Raw genomic sequence first — 16,672 nt, 5'->3', positions numbered from 1 at the left:
AGTTGTCTGTGCCCATCCTGCTGATGGCCTGACGGCCATGGGTAGACCCTGTGTTCCTAAGCACTGAGACTTCACATGTTTGAAAGGCAAAGAAGCTGGCACTGTGGTGTAACAGGTAAAACCACTGTTGCAATGCTATCATCCTATATGGATGCCAGTTTGTCATGTCCCGGCTGCTCCGCCTCCAATCCAGCTCCCTTCCTGTACATCTGGGAAAGCAGGAGGAGGTGGCCCAAGGTCTTGGATCCCTGCAAGATTTCCCTCATGTAGGAAAACCCATTGAAACTTCTGGCTCCAGCCTGGCCCAGCCCTGGCTGTTGCAACCATCTGGAGAGTGAACCAATGGATAGAAGGAAGATCTATTTCTGTCTCTCCATAACTGACTTTCAAATAAATAAGTTAGAAAAATTAAAAAAGCAGAGAGAAACAAATTCCATCTGCTGGTTTACTTTCCAAATACTTACAGCAGCCCACCTAGACCAGGCTAAAGCCAGGAGCATGCAACCCAGTTGGGGTCTCCCTTGGGAATGGCAGTGATGCAAGTGCATAAACTGTCACTGCCACCTCCCGGGGTGTAGGTTAGTCAACAGGAAGCTGGACTTGGGAACAAAGTCGGGACTTGAACCCCCAGCACTCAGATGTGAGATGCAGCAGGTGGAGTGGTGTGAAAAGCCCTTTGCTGAGAGCCAATCTTGATACTCTTGGACCAAGGACGGAGAAAGCGCTTTAGAGTTCCAGGGTTCCTGACCAGAGCGGGGACACAGCTTGGCTTGGGCTTGGTTCAACACTGACTTCCTTAAATACTGGGTATTCCTGGAGGACAAAGAAAACCTCAGTCCTTTAGTGGTAGGCAAGCTGGCGACAAGGCCACTGCCCCAGAGCTGCAGAGGATGGCTGCCTGCTGCTCCCAGTGTTCGCTGGTTCTTAGGGTCTCAAAGGGTGGACTCCCAGCACCTGTACAGCCCCTCTCCCTCCTCAGTTGAGCCCCCAAGCTCTGCTCTCCACTCTGGGCTGGGCTCTCCGTTTCCAGACTCTCATATTAGCCTCGTGGAATCTCAGTATTCAGTTTTGAGCAGCAAGACATGCAAGGCCCTCATGTCCCGCAGAGCTGGTTCATGCTTGCTCTGTGTGCATGTGTGTGTGTGTGTAGTGAGGGGAGTTGGCTCCTAGCTGGGTGTTCTGGCAGGGCGAGCCCCAGGCTCATTGCTGCATACACATGGTCAGGCTGTGGCTGAGCTAGTGAGGCCTCGAGAGTCCCTCCCTGCTGCCTAGGGCTTGTGCATGCTCCGTGAGGAGCAGCAGTTGGCGAGAATCACCCAAGCTGAGCCATGAACAACTTGTAAGTGATCTGGTTCCTCTCCAGCTGGCCACGCCCTACCAGAGCTGAGCATCTGGACAAGGACAGAGCGGCAGCAGCAGCTTCAGCTCTAAGCCCAGTACCAAGTACTCCCATGGCTTCCTGCAGACCAGCGCTCATCGCTGTGTGAGGCTGCTGGCCACACAGGCCTAGCAACCTGCCTTGCAGTTGCTTGGCTGCGTCCAGGCAACAGCGTTTGTCCAGGTGCAGGGGTGAACTCTGCTTGCAGCCCGGGGCTCCTGGCCACCTGCACAGCCCCTCTCCCTCTGCCCGCCCAGCAGACCGACTGGGGCGTCTGGCCACCATAAAGGCGATTACGGAAGGCTACAATCCTGAGCTTTGCTTGCCACAAAAACGATCACCAGAGGTGCCCCTTTTGATTTCCAGGGGAAACTGGGGCTTCTTGCTATACTTCCCGTCAGGCCGGCCCTTTGAACGAGCTCATTCCATAATTTAGAGTTTGAATCTCGTTTTAAATGGCAGTTAAAAATTGCATGTGGCAGTTCACAATGAAATTTAGCTTGACAGCTTGGACATAAAACTAAAAATAAATGACTTCACATCCAAATAATAAGTAATAACAATGTTAGCCTGCATAAGAATAGCAGGGCTGGATTCAAATACAATATTAATTTTAGGAATATGAGTGACTGGGGAGAGACAGAAGCAGAGAAACAAATCCTTCATATAGCAATCGTCTCCTCTTATCCCCCAGGCAACTGACTGGCGCTCACCTCCGCGGCGCAGCAATTATGCAGTGTAATGGAGGCAGCGCAAATAAGCAGAAAGATTTTATTAAACCAAATGAGCAAATCATCTGCGTATTATTACGATTTGATTGACACTGACAAGTGTGGAGCAGGCGCGGATGTGACTGATGAAGCAGCCTGAGAAAAGCTCTTGATAATGTTACTCTTGATAAAGTTGCCTGGCCACCTTCTCTGAGTCAATAACCGGGAGAGGAATGCGACGCATATTAATTCACCCTGTTTGCAGGCTACCCGGGCGGGGAGGGGGAGGCCGGAGGTAGGGTGGGGAGGGACGAGAGGGGAGGGAAGAAAGTTGCCACGGGTTCAGCGCGTGGCATTTGCTATGAATACCAAAATTGCATTCATGATTCACATAGACTTTACGATAATATATTAATATTAAAACTAAAGGTCATTCCACATAACAGCTAAGCTGCCTGAGCTTCAACCTTTATACCAATAACAGAATCTGGAAAGTGAGTGAGAAATATTTGAATAAGGAAATTTTTTTTTGGGGGGGGAGCACTACCGACTACCTACTGTACGCTTGGGTGGCCCCTCACCCACCGGCCTTCTCCGGGGACAATTAAAGGGCTACCTGGAGGATGGCTGCACCTGAGACAGCTGCTGCTGCTGCTTCTGAGTCAGGAAGGGTGTTTAATTGCCACAGGCCTTCGGGCCCTCGTACCAGGCCACGTTCCACTAATGATTCCCTTATGAGCTGTCGCAGTACGTGCTGCCGCCTGGGTGCTCCACGGAGTCAGCACAAAACATCCCGTGGCTGCTCAGGGCGCTCGGAGCAAAGGGCCCGGCTTGAGGACGGCTCTGTCTAGGACGATTTAGGGGGAGGGCTGCCTGGAGGCAGAGGGCTGGCCACAATGACCTCTGGAGCGCCCTCCAGGGGCTGGTTTGCTCCGATTCTGTCAGTCAGGATGGGGACGGAATGGGGTCCTGGGCTCCCAACCCAGGCACTCAAAGCTCATGGGGACTGGGGAGTTCCGAGCATCCCCACCCAGGTGCTGGTGAGAGCCATTCTTGGGGTCAGACCAGTGGCTCTTCAGAAAAGGATTTCATTGTCAAGTTTATCTGATTCTTGGTCACATGGGAACGTTCACAAACTTGGTCTGCTATCACTGGGGGCACACAGAGCCTGGGGGACAGAGGTCAGGCATGCCAGAGCTCACCACAATCCAGCAATGAGGGGACCTCATTCTGTGACCCGATTGAGAACTTGAACTGGATCAAGAGTGTTTATTCTAAAAAAGTGCCCAGTGCTGTGGATCAGGCCTCTGCCTAGTGCCCCACTGGCTGGCTGCACGTGGGTGGGAGACTTCACCTGTCCCAGGTGGTGGTCAGGCTGCTGTGTTTACCATACTTCCTCAAAGGGCATTCAAGCATGGCTCCTTTATGAAGAATGGATTGAGTTATGAATCCCGATTCCACACAAAGTAAGAGAAGACGGCCAGGTTCAGCTCCACTGAATGTTAGCTCCTTATGTAATAGACTTCTTAGGGGGAAAAATGACTGCAGTGTTCTGACATCAGCCTTGCACCTACACAGTCAGCTCCCTGGCAAGGCAGTGCTTGAGCTAGGAAGGCGCTCTATGGAGGTATGACCCCAGAGCCTGGGTGCCCCCCCCAAGGGTGCCCCTCACTACCCTGCTGTGTCTTACACTAGCCGACTCATGACCTGGTCTCCCCCAGCATTCCCCTAGCAGGTAAATACAGCCCCTGGGCCAGCCTCCTGGCTGGGAGAGTGGAGCAGCGGGATAGGAGTCAGTGCACATAGAAGATGCTGGTGCGTGCAGGTAGAGAATTAGCACGCTATGCGACTATTCTAGCACCATTTTTAAAATGAGAAAATAAAATGCACGGAAGGTTAAGAATTGTCCTCCAAAATTGATTTTCTGTAAGTCTAGAGATGCATATAATACTTTGAAAAGTTCCGGGAATATTGGGTCAGATATCTGGGAGCAAGCCTTTTTAAAATCCATGGATAGTTTCCCCGTAACACACCAGGGACTTTCTGGCAAGGCCTTGCCTGTGGGCTCAAACATGCATTCAGGTGTCCAAGGGCCATGCTTGAAGGCCACCATTTGGCATCACACTCACTTACTGAACAAGTTCAGTGTCCCAAGAGATAACAGCAGCGTAGTCCTGTGCTGAAGGATCCGCCAGCCCCAGGCAGCCGAGGCCATAGAAGCGAAGCCCAATCAAGTCCTCAGGATAAGTATGACTTGCCATGCCTCCAGAGACTGCCACGTGCTCTCTCCTGCAACCCTTCTGTCTGCAAAGGGGACCTCTCCCCTCTCCCAAGGCGAGCTGACACCACTGGTCAACAAGACTGATCAAGTTCAGAAAGACCAATGAAAAACAAGAGGAATGAATACGCTCTTTCCCCAAAAGCTCTCCTGCTACAGTCAAGAGGCTGTGTCATTGCCCTTCCCTCCCACTAGCGACTGGCCCCTCTGATGCCTTGCCAGCATTTGTAAGAGACAGAGAGAGCTAGAACCAACAGCCTTTCCATTGCCCATTCTGGTCGATTCCCACCTGAGCCACCCACATTGTTGATTGTGACAAAGCAAGCATAAGCAACTCAGAGGTTGCTGTTAGTAGGAGAACCAGGTTGACTTTTAAGATTTGTTTTTATTGGAAAGGCAGATTTACAGACAGGAGAGACAGATCTTTCATCTGGTGGTTCACTCCAAGTGGCTGCAACAGACAGATCTGAGCCGATCTGAAGCCAGGAGCCAAGAGCTTCTGGGTCTTCCATGTGATGCAAGGTCACAAGGCTTTGGGCTGTCCTCTACTGCTTTCCCAGGCCACAAGCAGGGAAGTGGAGCACTGGATGGGAAGTGGAGCAGCCAGGATATAAACTGGTGCCCACTGGGATCCTGGCACATGCAAGATGAGGACTAGGCTACCGCCTCAGGCCCTAGGCAGACTGTAGGTCAGTGCGCCTCCCTTCCAGCCTGTCAGCTTTAGAGGGTAGAGTGCACCTGCTCACCCACAGCTCCTGCCCCCTGCCCAGGCACAGCCTCCAGGAATCCCAGTGGGTGTTTGACAAAGTAGGTGGAATGAGTACAGACTCAACCTGGGAGAATGGCGCCACCTCCTCCGTGTCCTGATGGCCTAATGGGCTTAGGTAATGTCATCACGCCCGGCACTAATCCTGTCATACTCTGTTCACTAAGTTCCAAATGGCTTTCATGAATTTCCCAAGACAAACTCAGTTGAATTCCAATTGTTCATCATCTTAAATTATCACTTCTGTTCTGGCGCTTTCAGAGGCCTTAGAAGTGTGTAGCTCACAGTGTGGCAGCAGGAGCTCATTTTTTGGACTTGAACTAAGTCACCGGGTAGAAAGACAAAGACCTAGCCACGTTTCTGGCCTTCTAGCCAAGAATATACTCAGTGACAATATTCGATTTAATTTTATATACAAGTCTGAGAAAAGCCTCCAGACATTTTTTGAATAGGCCACCAAATTCTACGGAGTTAAGGCATAAAGCAGTTAGAACTTCAACATCAAGCAAAGAACACAGCAATGGCAGTTAACAATTGGAAACCACAGTTGTAGGATATTAAATATCTACAAGATACTGGGGTACTGCTCCCTGCCTCGTGACTGTCACCAAAACTTTGATGTTCTACATGAATGTGCCATATTCTCATGTCCTACTCTTTTTGCATTGCCTGTGCGCACTACAAACTGTCACCGGCACCCGAGACTGAGGCCAACAAACCTGAGCTACTTTCCCTACCAGTTATTCGTTCATTTATTCCATCAGAAATATCGAAGAAATACGAAAATGTAAGCTATTTTCCTCCTGAAATTCACGAAGCAGGAAAAAAAATTATAGATCGGGCCTGGTGAGGTAGCCTAGCGGTTAAGGTCCTTACTTTGAGTGCACCGGGATCCCATATGGGTGCAGGTTCTAATCCTGGCAGTCCTGCTTCCCATCCAGCTCCCTGCTTGTGGCCTGGGAAAGCAGAGGACGGCCCAAAGCTTTGGGACTTTGTACCCACGTGGGAGACCGGGAAGAGGATCCAGGCTCCTGGCTTCAGATTGGCTCAGCTTCAGCCACTGCGCTCACTTGGGGAGTGAATCATTGAATGGAAGATCTTCCTCTGTCTCTTCTCTCTGTATATCCGACTTTCCAATAAAATTTAAGAAAATGTTATAGATCATGTTAAATGCTATGAAGAAAAACAAAGCAAGGGAGAAAGTTCTGAATGAGAAGTGTTGTGGGTGCCAGGGAGACCAAGGAGTCAACTAAGGAGACAGCAGACAAAGAAACACGTGGGCTACAGTAGGCAAACAGCAGAGGAGCAGGGGAATACCTTAAGAGGTGGGAGTGGCCAGGGAGGAGCCAACCTGCAAGACCAAGGGTCACAGTGAGAAGTGTCACCTTTATGTTGAGAAACCTGAAGTTAAATATCACTGTATGCAATGGCCTTATTCACCAGGGCCAAATGTGGGGGCCAAGTTCCAATGTTCCTTGGCTGGAACAAGCAAGCAAGAGGCGTTCTCGTCCCTTGAAGGCACACCCTGAAGTGTGAACACAAGCCACCGACCCTTGCAACAGCATGGGCGAACTTCAAACGCACTATGCCACAGAGCAAAAGCCAGACTGCATGTTGGCTGCCTACCTGTGCTCCCTACCTAGGGCTGATCTCAGGAGGAGTGGCCGGAAGTACACACCTGCCATGGAACCGGAAGACACCCGTTTGGGTAGCAGAGCCTCCCGAAGCAGCTGCCGCTGCAGTGCCATCTCACTCCTACAGTGGGAAAGGTCATTCTGGGACTGTTCACCAAGGAGTCTTAGGGCTTTGCAAAGTTGTGAACCCCACAGTTTCCATCCCTTGAAAACTCATTCTTCACATTACTGGAAACAAAATGCACTATTTTCTTGAGTCAGCTGGGAGACTAAAAATGTCCTAGGACATAACACAAGCCATGGTATGCAATGAGAGGACACTGGTACCATGCTCACAGCATCCAGTGACACCTTGGTGACACCCATGTGACTCTGGATCTTCAAAACTGAGGGACTCCGCTTCCTTCTGCAAAACTTTTGGCCGGGACGCAATCTTAGGTCCTTTCTGCCTGTAAATTTGCCATTCTGCGATTGAATGGCATGCTACTGCTTGTGTGACAAGTTGTGGATGAGGGGACAGCCCCTAGGGGCTGTCCCTGTGTTTTTCCCAGGGTCATTTGGATACTACCTGTGTGTTCCCTGCCACATCTGCTGGTCACCTGCTCTTCTGTTTAGTCCATCTTTACTTTCAGATAAACACATTCGATTTTTAAAATGAGTTTAGTTTAAAAGTAAGCTTTATATCATGATAGAAAAAGGTGGGGGTGGGGGGTATGGGAGTCAGATTAGACAGTTAGGAGCCAACAGAGAACAAGTGCAATGAAAGCAAAAAAATGTTGACAATTTCTGGTTCAGCTATTGCGGTTGGAAATCTTACCTTTTTTTCCTCAAGGAAGTATGAATGATTGGAGAGAGATGTTAAAGACCTATTAGCACCAAAGTGAGATGTTCTCTCTGCTTTATCTGAAGGCTTCAAAGATAATTGAAAAGGGAATAACTTTGTCCTCTGGTGATTCTGTGTTATTTAATGTCAACTCCACATACTACCTAATATCGTTTCTCATTATGTGCTTATACGTCTTCCACACCTGGAGACGCGTTGAATTGAGCATGCAATATGTTTTAGAGCCACTTACTACTACCTCTCAATTAATGAGCTTTCAGATTCAGAAGGCAGAAGGTGTACACCCAAGGAGAGTGCAGGTTTAAGATCAGTGTTGTTAGAGATGACATTCAGCGATAGCCCTGGTCTGAGTGGGTCTAAGGCTGTAAAGCAGGAACATGCGGCTTAATGCTTCCATGTTTTGCTCATGGAAAGGAAATGACAGCTGATCCACACCTGCCATGGGACATGGTAGGGTGAACTGGTGCCTTTGGAGGCCTGAAGAGCCACAGAAGGCGTGTTGGTCAGTGCTCACCACATCACCACTCACGGTAGCAGCCCAGTGTCCAGCAAGCGAAGGGGGGTGGTCAGCAGAAGATGCTGCATCCTTCCTGGGGACAGAAGGAAGTATGGTGCCATGCTGCCATCCGGATGCCCTCAGAAGTGGTGTGCTCAACGAAGCAGCCACACAGACCCTAAGTCCAGGTTTTTGTTTATAGGAAACGTCCGTTCTATACCACGTTCATCAAAAGATGTGCACTTTGATGAGGACATACAGTGTATCAAAGAATTCAGAAATGGAATCAAGTTTGATGCAAAAAATCTGAGAACATTTTGCTTTTTCATGATGTACATTTTTCAATGAATGTTTAAGATCCCTTGCATCTCAACGTTGAAAATTATATCCAGAATAGGCAAGACCATGGGGAACGTAGGCAGGAGGGGAGGGTGGGAGGCATCAGTAAGCTAAATCTATTGAGGTCAAGTTTGTCCACTTTCTACAAATAATGAAAATTTCCTGCTTAAGAAAAATTAGGCAAATCCAGAAAACTAGGATGAAAATTAATGACTGCCAGGGGCTTCAAGGAAGAAAGGAGAGTGGGGGTGATGGTACAAGGCTCCTTTTGAAGCAAAAGGGACTGACTGAAAAAAGTTTGAATGTCAAAAGCAAAATTGGTACATTTATAACCATTTTTTCTTATGTGAAGATAGAGCGGCAAGAATAGAGACAGATCTCCTATCCATTGTTCACTCTCCAAGTATCTGCAACAGCCAGGACGGGGCTAGACCAAAACCAGGATCCAAATCCCCCAGGTACGGGTGGAGGACTCCAACCACTCGCGCCACCACCTGTTGCCTCCCAGGTGTGCCCTATCACAAGCTGGAATTGGGAATGGAGCCTAGGAACTCCAATATGGGACGCAGGCATTCCAAGCTGCATCCAAACACTAGAAATAACCCTGAATGGCACATTTAAATGGATGAATTGGATGTGAATGAACAGCAGCAGTTACAACCACACAGCAATTACAACAAAATGCTTTGTAAAGCTGTTGTGCACAGACCCAGATAGCTGCTGGGTAAAGACACTGATGATGGTTCATGCAGCATTAGTTCCCAGTCCTAGCCACGCAAGAATCACCTGGGGGCTTTGAGTCAGGCTTGCTGGTCTCACCTACAATGGTCTCATCAGGAACTGACAGCTGGCCGCCACAGTTCTGAATTCCCCAGGCCACTCACAGGGCTACCAGGCCCAAGAACACCAAATCAGAAACATTGCCCACAGACAGGTAAACCTGTGCACACAAACATCTCAGCTTGTCCCCAGATCTGCCCTCTTCATACTATATAATTCCTCATCCACCACAATGTACACCTGTGACTACTGCATATAAGTCCACTAACCCTTAACCCTCCAGCTTTGCATCATCATTCACTGGGGGAAATACAAATGAACTACAATGAGATAACAGTTTACACCCAGCAAAACAGGTGACAGTAAGGATGGGGAGATGCAAGGACCAGTGCACCAGTGATGGAAATGCCTAGCAGTATAGTTGCAGTGACCAACACAGTGACGATTTGTTAGAAGGGTAAACAGGCTTGCTGGCAGACCTACAGTTCTGCTCCTAGGTAGATCTCCCCAATTCCAAGGGAATTGAGAACAGGTTCTAAAGCAGGCACACCACCCCCTCCCCCCGACACACCTGAAAATGAAAACCACCCCAGTGACCATTTAGCAACAGAATGGATAAACAAAATGTGGCCCACACATACGATTAACCACAGGAAGGAATGCAGTTTTGATGCAAAAAGTGGATAGTTTTTGAAAACATTATGTTCAGTGAAACAAACTAAATGCATAGAAACATGTCATAATCTTAGAGTTGTGCCTAGAATAAGCAAGTCCACCAAGCAAAAGAACAGGTTATTGAAGGCTCAGGGGTGGGAGGTGGCAGGAGAGGGGCTTTCGTGTCCTCTCGTGCATGGAATTCCAGTTTGGGATAATTTCTGTGACAGGCTAGTAATGAGGACTGCGGACATCACAGGTGTACTAATACCATGGAATTGTACTCTCAGAAAATGCTGGAAGAGTATGTTAGACATCAATATTTTACCATAATATCAAGAACTACCTAATGAATTGGGGAGAAAAAAAGCCAGCTATAATGAGCCCGTCTGCGCAGAGGGAGAACTTTCCACATGTCACAGGGAGCAGTGGAGAGAGAATGCCCCACCCAGGATTAAATATTGTGGCTGGTAGGCCACCAGGCCCTTCCACAAAGTGAGGCTTAACATACTGGCCACCTATTGTGGTGTGAGCACAGTACACAGGCCTGTTAAGCATTCAGCACAGTGGTTGGATTACAGTAAGCACTCAACAGCGGCTACTGGTTCCCCCGTCCTCGTGGCCATCCACGCCTGCAGAAGTTCCTCCACTGTGATTTTCACTCAAAAGGCAGGTGTGTGTGTTGGGGGGAGGTGAAGATGTAGAATTAAATAGCAGGGTGGTTCGTATCTCCCAAAACCATGAGCTACACACTTGAATGTTGTGGATCTCATGGGGCGCAAGATTTTGGGGTTATCTTTTAGAGACAGGGTATAGAGTCATGCAAAGCATTTCACAATGTAGACATAGTTGTGTGTAGGATCTACAGTTTGCTAAGCGACGCCAATGACCATCCCATAGGCCCATTTTCCACCCTCACTGAGAGAAGTCAAGTGCTGACCGTAAGAGCTCCCCTGTGGGCAGGCAGGGCTGAGATTCTGGGAGCCTAGGCCCCCCTCTTCCTTAAGGGAAGGAGAAGCAGCACACAGAACCTGCCCTAGGGAAAACCTCGCGGCCCTGCTCCATGAATCTCCAAGCTTAGCACAAAAACTATTGTATCTGTTTATAAACCCAAGCAGCTGGAGGAACGCCTAGCCTTGAGCCTGGGAGCTTTCTAGGACCAGGCAGCCATGAGGCCAAACCTTAGCAGTCTAGAGACGTCCACGCATGACACCAACTGACACCAGACAAGTTAAGTGACCCATTTCCAACGACAAAGCCCAAACACTTGAGACCAACTATCTCTAGTTGGGGACTGCTGCTGCTGCAGCTTTAAAGCCTTCATCTTGAACAAACAAGGCAGAGTCTGGAACTTTTTAAGGGTTAACATCCAAATAAAGCCCCATAGTGAGTGGGACATGGGTTAACATCTTCCCGTGAACACTTTGCTTCCCACGTACCTCCTCTAGCTGCCATGCGGATTCCTGGAGGGAAGGCTCTTCACTGAACGTCTTCCAGGTACGCCTGCAGAGCCCACGATACAACAGAACCAGCAGCTTCCGTTTCAGCGCTAACCAGAGAGTATTTATAGAGGTCTAGGAAGACAGCTGGGAGGAGGAGGCAGGATGATGCAAATTGCCTCAGAGAGGGCTCAGAGAACCTGCTTCTGACATTAGTACCAACAGGCAGCACCTGCATTCACAGTGACCAGGGGTACTCTCTAGGCTTTCTGGATCCATGCTGCGGGCAGGACTGGATAATTTTCTCTGGCAAGCTGAAGTGCTGGCAGCTGGAAGAAGTGCGAGCCAGCTCAAGGGGTGAGAGGGACATGAACTCTACAAGTGTGCTTGAACAAGTTCCTCTTGGGTCAAGAGGGGCCGTTCCTGCCTCGATGACTAGGAGGAGACAAGGCCACATTCAACCTGGATCCATGAAGCCAATGGTTGATGGAAAAGTTGTGGTGTCTCAGGCAGGAGAAAGACAAGAACAATTGACATTTCAGTATGGGGCATCATCTTGGATGCCCAAGTAGAGGTGTTCAGAGAGAAGCGGGCCCAAAACGATGACAACCTGAGATCACTTAGGAACAGCATGAGACTTGAAATATCCAAGGGTTGTTGTATGCCAACCACACCTGAATCCAGCATTAAGTTAAAAAAAGAAGACATTAGGAGCTACCTGCTGTGGGTGCTTTACAAATCAGAGCTCCTTTACTTCTCCAAACAGGGAGCCAGGGCAGGTGTAATCAGGGAGGCTCAGGCTCCTGGGAGCCAGGTGATTTGCTGTCAGTCAAACAGACAGAGGGGTGGAGCTCAGCCCCTGGGAAGGTCCATGCATATTCATAAGTTTTCTCTGCAGGAGCTAAAGAGGTGGTTGCTAAGGTAGGACTTGCCTTCAATTTGCTGTCTAATTCTAAGCAGCTGACTTCCCGACGCCTCAGTTTTCTATCAAATAATACAGGGTCTCCAAGACCCCCTTTTGTCCTGGGAACACAATGATTATTTATGATTTTTTTAAATTGTCCTTTTTAAAAAGTTATGAAAGGCAGAATGACAGAAAAAGGGGAATGAAGAGAAAGAAAGAGAGAAAATGCTTCCATCCACTGAACCAGATCAAAATCAGAAGTCAGGAACTCCATCCTGGTCTCTCAGGCGTCCACATATTGTACCGTATTCTGCTGGTTTCCCAGACATGTTAGCAGGGAACAGGACCGGAAGTGGAACACTGGGCCACCAGAGCAAGCTTAGCCCACCCCACCATGTCACCGGCTCATCCCACCACCACCATTTTTTTTTTTTTAAGGAGCAATATGATCTGTTTCCCACCTGAATGTTGGAAAGACAGACACACAGTGTTTCCCAAGCTTTCCAGCATTTTTGCTTTCTAACTTGGATTTTCTTGCTACTTCTCTTCCTTTAGGAGCCTAACGCCACGAGGTTTCTAATTTTAGAGTCTTAACCAAATCAGTGCCAGAGAATTTGGGCTCTATAAGCTACAACCCAGTGTTGACTTTAAAGCGCTTGAATACTAGGGGTGTCTTTTTTTTTTTTTAAAGAAAAATGACAGCTATCAGCCCTTCACCAAGCCAGCCCCCTTGCAGACCTCCACGGCATTATCGCCGCCTTTAATATTGCTGACAGTCTCTTGCAAATGTATCACAAGTTGGCATTTATTAGTGCGAGGCACAAGTAAGGGGCATGTTATTTGATTTGAATAACAGCTCCGAGCTACGGTTGGAGTCCAGAAATATATTAGTCAGAAACAATCTCATTTAATAACATAGAAACTAATAAAAGAAAAGGATTCCAACTGATTCAGAATTGAATTTATGAATATTGCTTTAGCAGGATTAATGATCAAAACCCCAACCTGTTTGTCACGTTATAACTGACTTTTCCATTTAAATGCAAAACCAGAAGTCAATGAGTCCAAAAGATTGTATATTGCTTTGAAGAAAACCAGTTCATTTTACATGTAAGCTTCCAAATTGGCAATAAACTTTAATTACAGGGTCAGATAATCAAATTATCATCAAATAGCCTCACATAAAAATCTATGTTGGAAATTAATGAGACACAAGCCTGCCACATGCTATCAGAACCCCTCTGTAACTGACTAACCGACATTTCATTTTCATTTAGAAGTCACCGTAAGGACTCCCACCTCAATTTCCACCTTGTAGCTTAATTCGATTTAGAAAACATTTCATTCTTAGATTATACAGTCCTTTGTATTTTCATATGCATCTTTATGCTCTGGCTCCTCCTCTCACCGTGGAGTAGCTCTGTTTCATAATTGACTCCTAGGGTTTCTAAACTGGCATTACTGTAAGAGGCAGCCTAGATGCATGTGGGGGGAACCCTCTACCTGGGGTCATGTGTCAGCAGACGGAGGCGGCTTCTGCGCTGTGGGACTGAGCAGGCCAGGAAATTCAACGGGAAGAAAACAATATAACTCTTAAAAATGCCTGCACAATTTTGGAATCGACTACGATGTGAATGGCAGCTGAACGGTATTCATACTTGGACCTGCTTCATTTCTCTGATGAGAAATGAACCAGCAGAATGCTGTTCTGCTCAAAGAATCTTTTCCCACCCCAAATTGAAAAGTAGTATCTTTGCCTTCTTTAGTAACAGAAGTAGCTGTGTAGGGCTTTTGTTGGTTTGTTAGAAGGATGAAGAGCCGGCTGCTGCGGCTGGTCACATAGCAGGTGTGCTGAGAAGCCACAAAGTATCTCAAATGTTTGCTCTTCTATCTCCTTTCACGCCTTCGTTTTCTGAAGACTAGACTTGTTAGCTTTTTCATTTTTTTTTAAATAAATGGAATACAGAGCATTTGGCAGGGTTGCCAGACAAAAACATTTTTTTTTAAAGTATAGCTTCTTAAAAAATCATTTCTTGCTTGTCTGAAATTCAAATGGAAGAGGATGGTCTGTGCTTGGAGGAGCCACACTGCCAACCGTGTTGTGTGAGCACCATGACGTGGACGCTTCTCGCAGAGTTCAGAGCCTGGTGTCTTCTGACACCCTCCAGAGCTTCCCGTGATTCACTCAGGCCGCCCACACTCGGGTATCACCCCATCACAAGAGTCATCAGAAAGGGTTCTGATAGCATGTGGGCAGGCTTGTGTCTCATCAATTTCCAACAGGTGCTTGTTGAAACTTCATCTGTGTGGACCCCACCTACCACTGCCGGCTCAGTGCACCCGGCTCTAGCCCCTGGAAATTTGCATTTTTTTTAAAAAAAGATTTGTTTTTATTGGAAAGTCAGATTTACAGAGACAGAAGAAGAGACAGAGAGAAGTATCTTCCACCTGCTGGTTCACTCTCCAAATGGTCGCAATGGCCAGAGCTGAGCCAATCCAAAGCCAGGAGCCAGGAGCTTCTTCCCGGTCTCCCATGTGAATGCAAGGTCCGAAGGCTTTGAGCTTTTCCAGGCCACAGGCAGGGAGCTGGATGGGAAGTGGAGCAGCCGGGATATAAACTGGTGCCCATATGGGATCCTGGCACATGCAAGGCAAGGAGCTTAGCCACTAGACCGCCATGCTGGGCCTGAAAGTTCATATATTTAACAAGTTTTCCAAGGATACCAGGGTTGTTGGCATCAGACAAATTTGTGGAAAATGTTACAAATGTCTCTTGTCACCTGAATAAGAAGGTGGTGAGGCAGGGTGGGAGCCAAAGTGAAATTAATAACTTTTGAATCACAGCCCTGAAAAGTGCTTAACTGTAATATTTTTATTTGGTTTTTACTGAAAGGCAGGGTCACAGTGAGAGAGAGGAGAGAGAAATATAAAGAGAAAGATCTTCCAACCACTGGTTCACTCTCCAAATGGGCTCAACAGCCACAACTGAAGCCAGGAGCTTCCCATGTGGGTGCAGGGTCCTAAGGCTTTGGGCCACCCTCGACTGCTCTCCCAGGCCACAAGCAGGGAGCTGGATGGGAAGTGGGGCTGCCAGGATTAGAACTAGCATCCATACAGGATCCTGGTGTGTGCCAGGTGAGTCTTTAGCAGCTAGGTTACTGCACGGGGCCCAGAAGGTGTTTCTGTTGGTATAATGAGGACATCTGCTGTTTTCTCAGGTATACCCAGCAGGGGTCCCAGTATGAATTACTGAAGCAAGGGGAAGCCATTGCCCCTGCCTTGGGGTTTTTGTCTATGATGAGGAAGTTTACCTTGCCTCAAACCTTCTCTGTGGTTTTACCATCAGGACAAAGACAACTCAGAGAAGAAGGCATTGAAAACCTGGGAGAAGCTCCAGCCGTCAGGGCAGAAAGAAAGAGAAGGGAAGTGGTGGTGGGGGGTGCAGTTTGCCCAGTTCTGTCTTCCAGCTCCACATTAGTCCCTGTCCTGCTTTTATGGGCCTCTTGCAGGGACACAGGAGAGATGTGGAACCCGTGGATAAATCTAGAATTCCCAAACCAGTCATCGGCACTTGCAGTTTCACTCATGTGCATGAAAGTGAACTTGCAAGGATACCAGGGGTGTGAGGCCAGCCAAGGAACACTGAGAAGCCCTCGGGTTATGCCACCTTCCCCTCCCTGCCCACTCATGCCTGGGCAGGAACTGTGGGTCTATAGCCAACCAGTCACCTCCTTCTCCTGAGAGGTGTCAGCTGAACAAGCATGAGTCACCTTCCTGTGGAACCCTCACTAGACACAAAGCTGCCTCTTCAGATCATGCTCCCGCCCCCAGGAGATCAACCCTGCCTGCCTGGTCCATCCCTTTTGGGGGTCTCCTTGCTTTCCAACTGGGTGACATTCTATGCCTGTATGAAATCGCCCTCTTTTGACATGATCATTACGAGAGACAGAAAAATAGTCTCCTGTCATAGCTATGACCTCGGGCAACCTTGACTTTGCTTCAGCGTCCACTCAGGCTCCTTACATCTGGGGCTAACATTCTGGAATTCTCTGCTAGATTTGTGATTGTGACTGGTGAGAGATAGTCACACATTATAATCAAGGACACAAAGTTTAATTTCTCCTTTTCACCTAAAGTCACTTCCATCTCCCTCTGTTCTTCCAAATGACTTCTGCAGCACCACCCTGCTCCTCACAGATCCACTTCTCACTATTGATTGAGTCGTCCCCACAACTCCATGAGCCAAGAGACTGGAGGGAAAATATGCAGTATGCTTCCCCAAGAAGAAAGACTCACTGTGCCTTTTCTCAGTCGATGCCCAGAGTCCTGGGGTCATGCATCCTCATTTGAGAGGGGGCAGGAGTTTGTGCAAGGCCCACCTATAACCCCCACATTGAGGTTCTGCATCCATGGCCTCTGCATATGATGCTGGCACATCGGAGCTTGTTTG

This window comes from Ochotona princeps, chromosome 16 (genome assembly GCF_030435755.1).
Source record: "Ochotona princeps isolate mOchPri1 chromosome 16, mOchPri1.hap1, whole genome shotgun sequence".
NCBI classification, from domain to species: Eukaryota; Metazoa; Chordata; class Mammalia; order Lagomorpha; family Ochotonidae; genus Ochotona; species Ochotona princeps.
The sequence above is the reverse complement of the archived record's forward strand: the minus strand, read 5'-3'. Positions refer to the sequence as shown.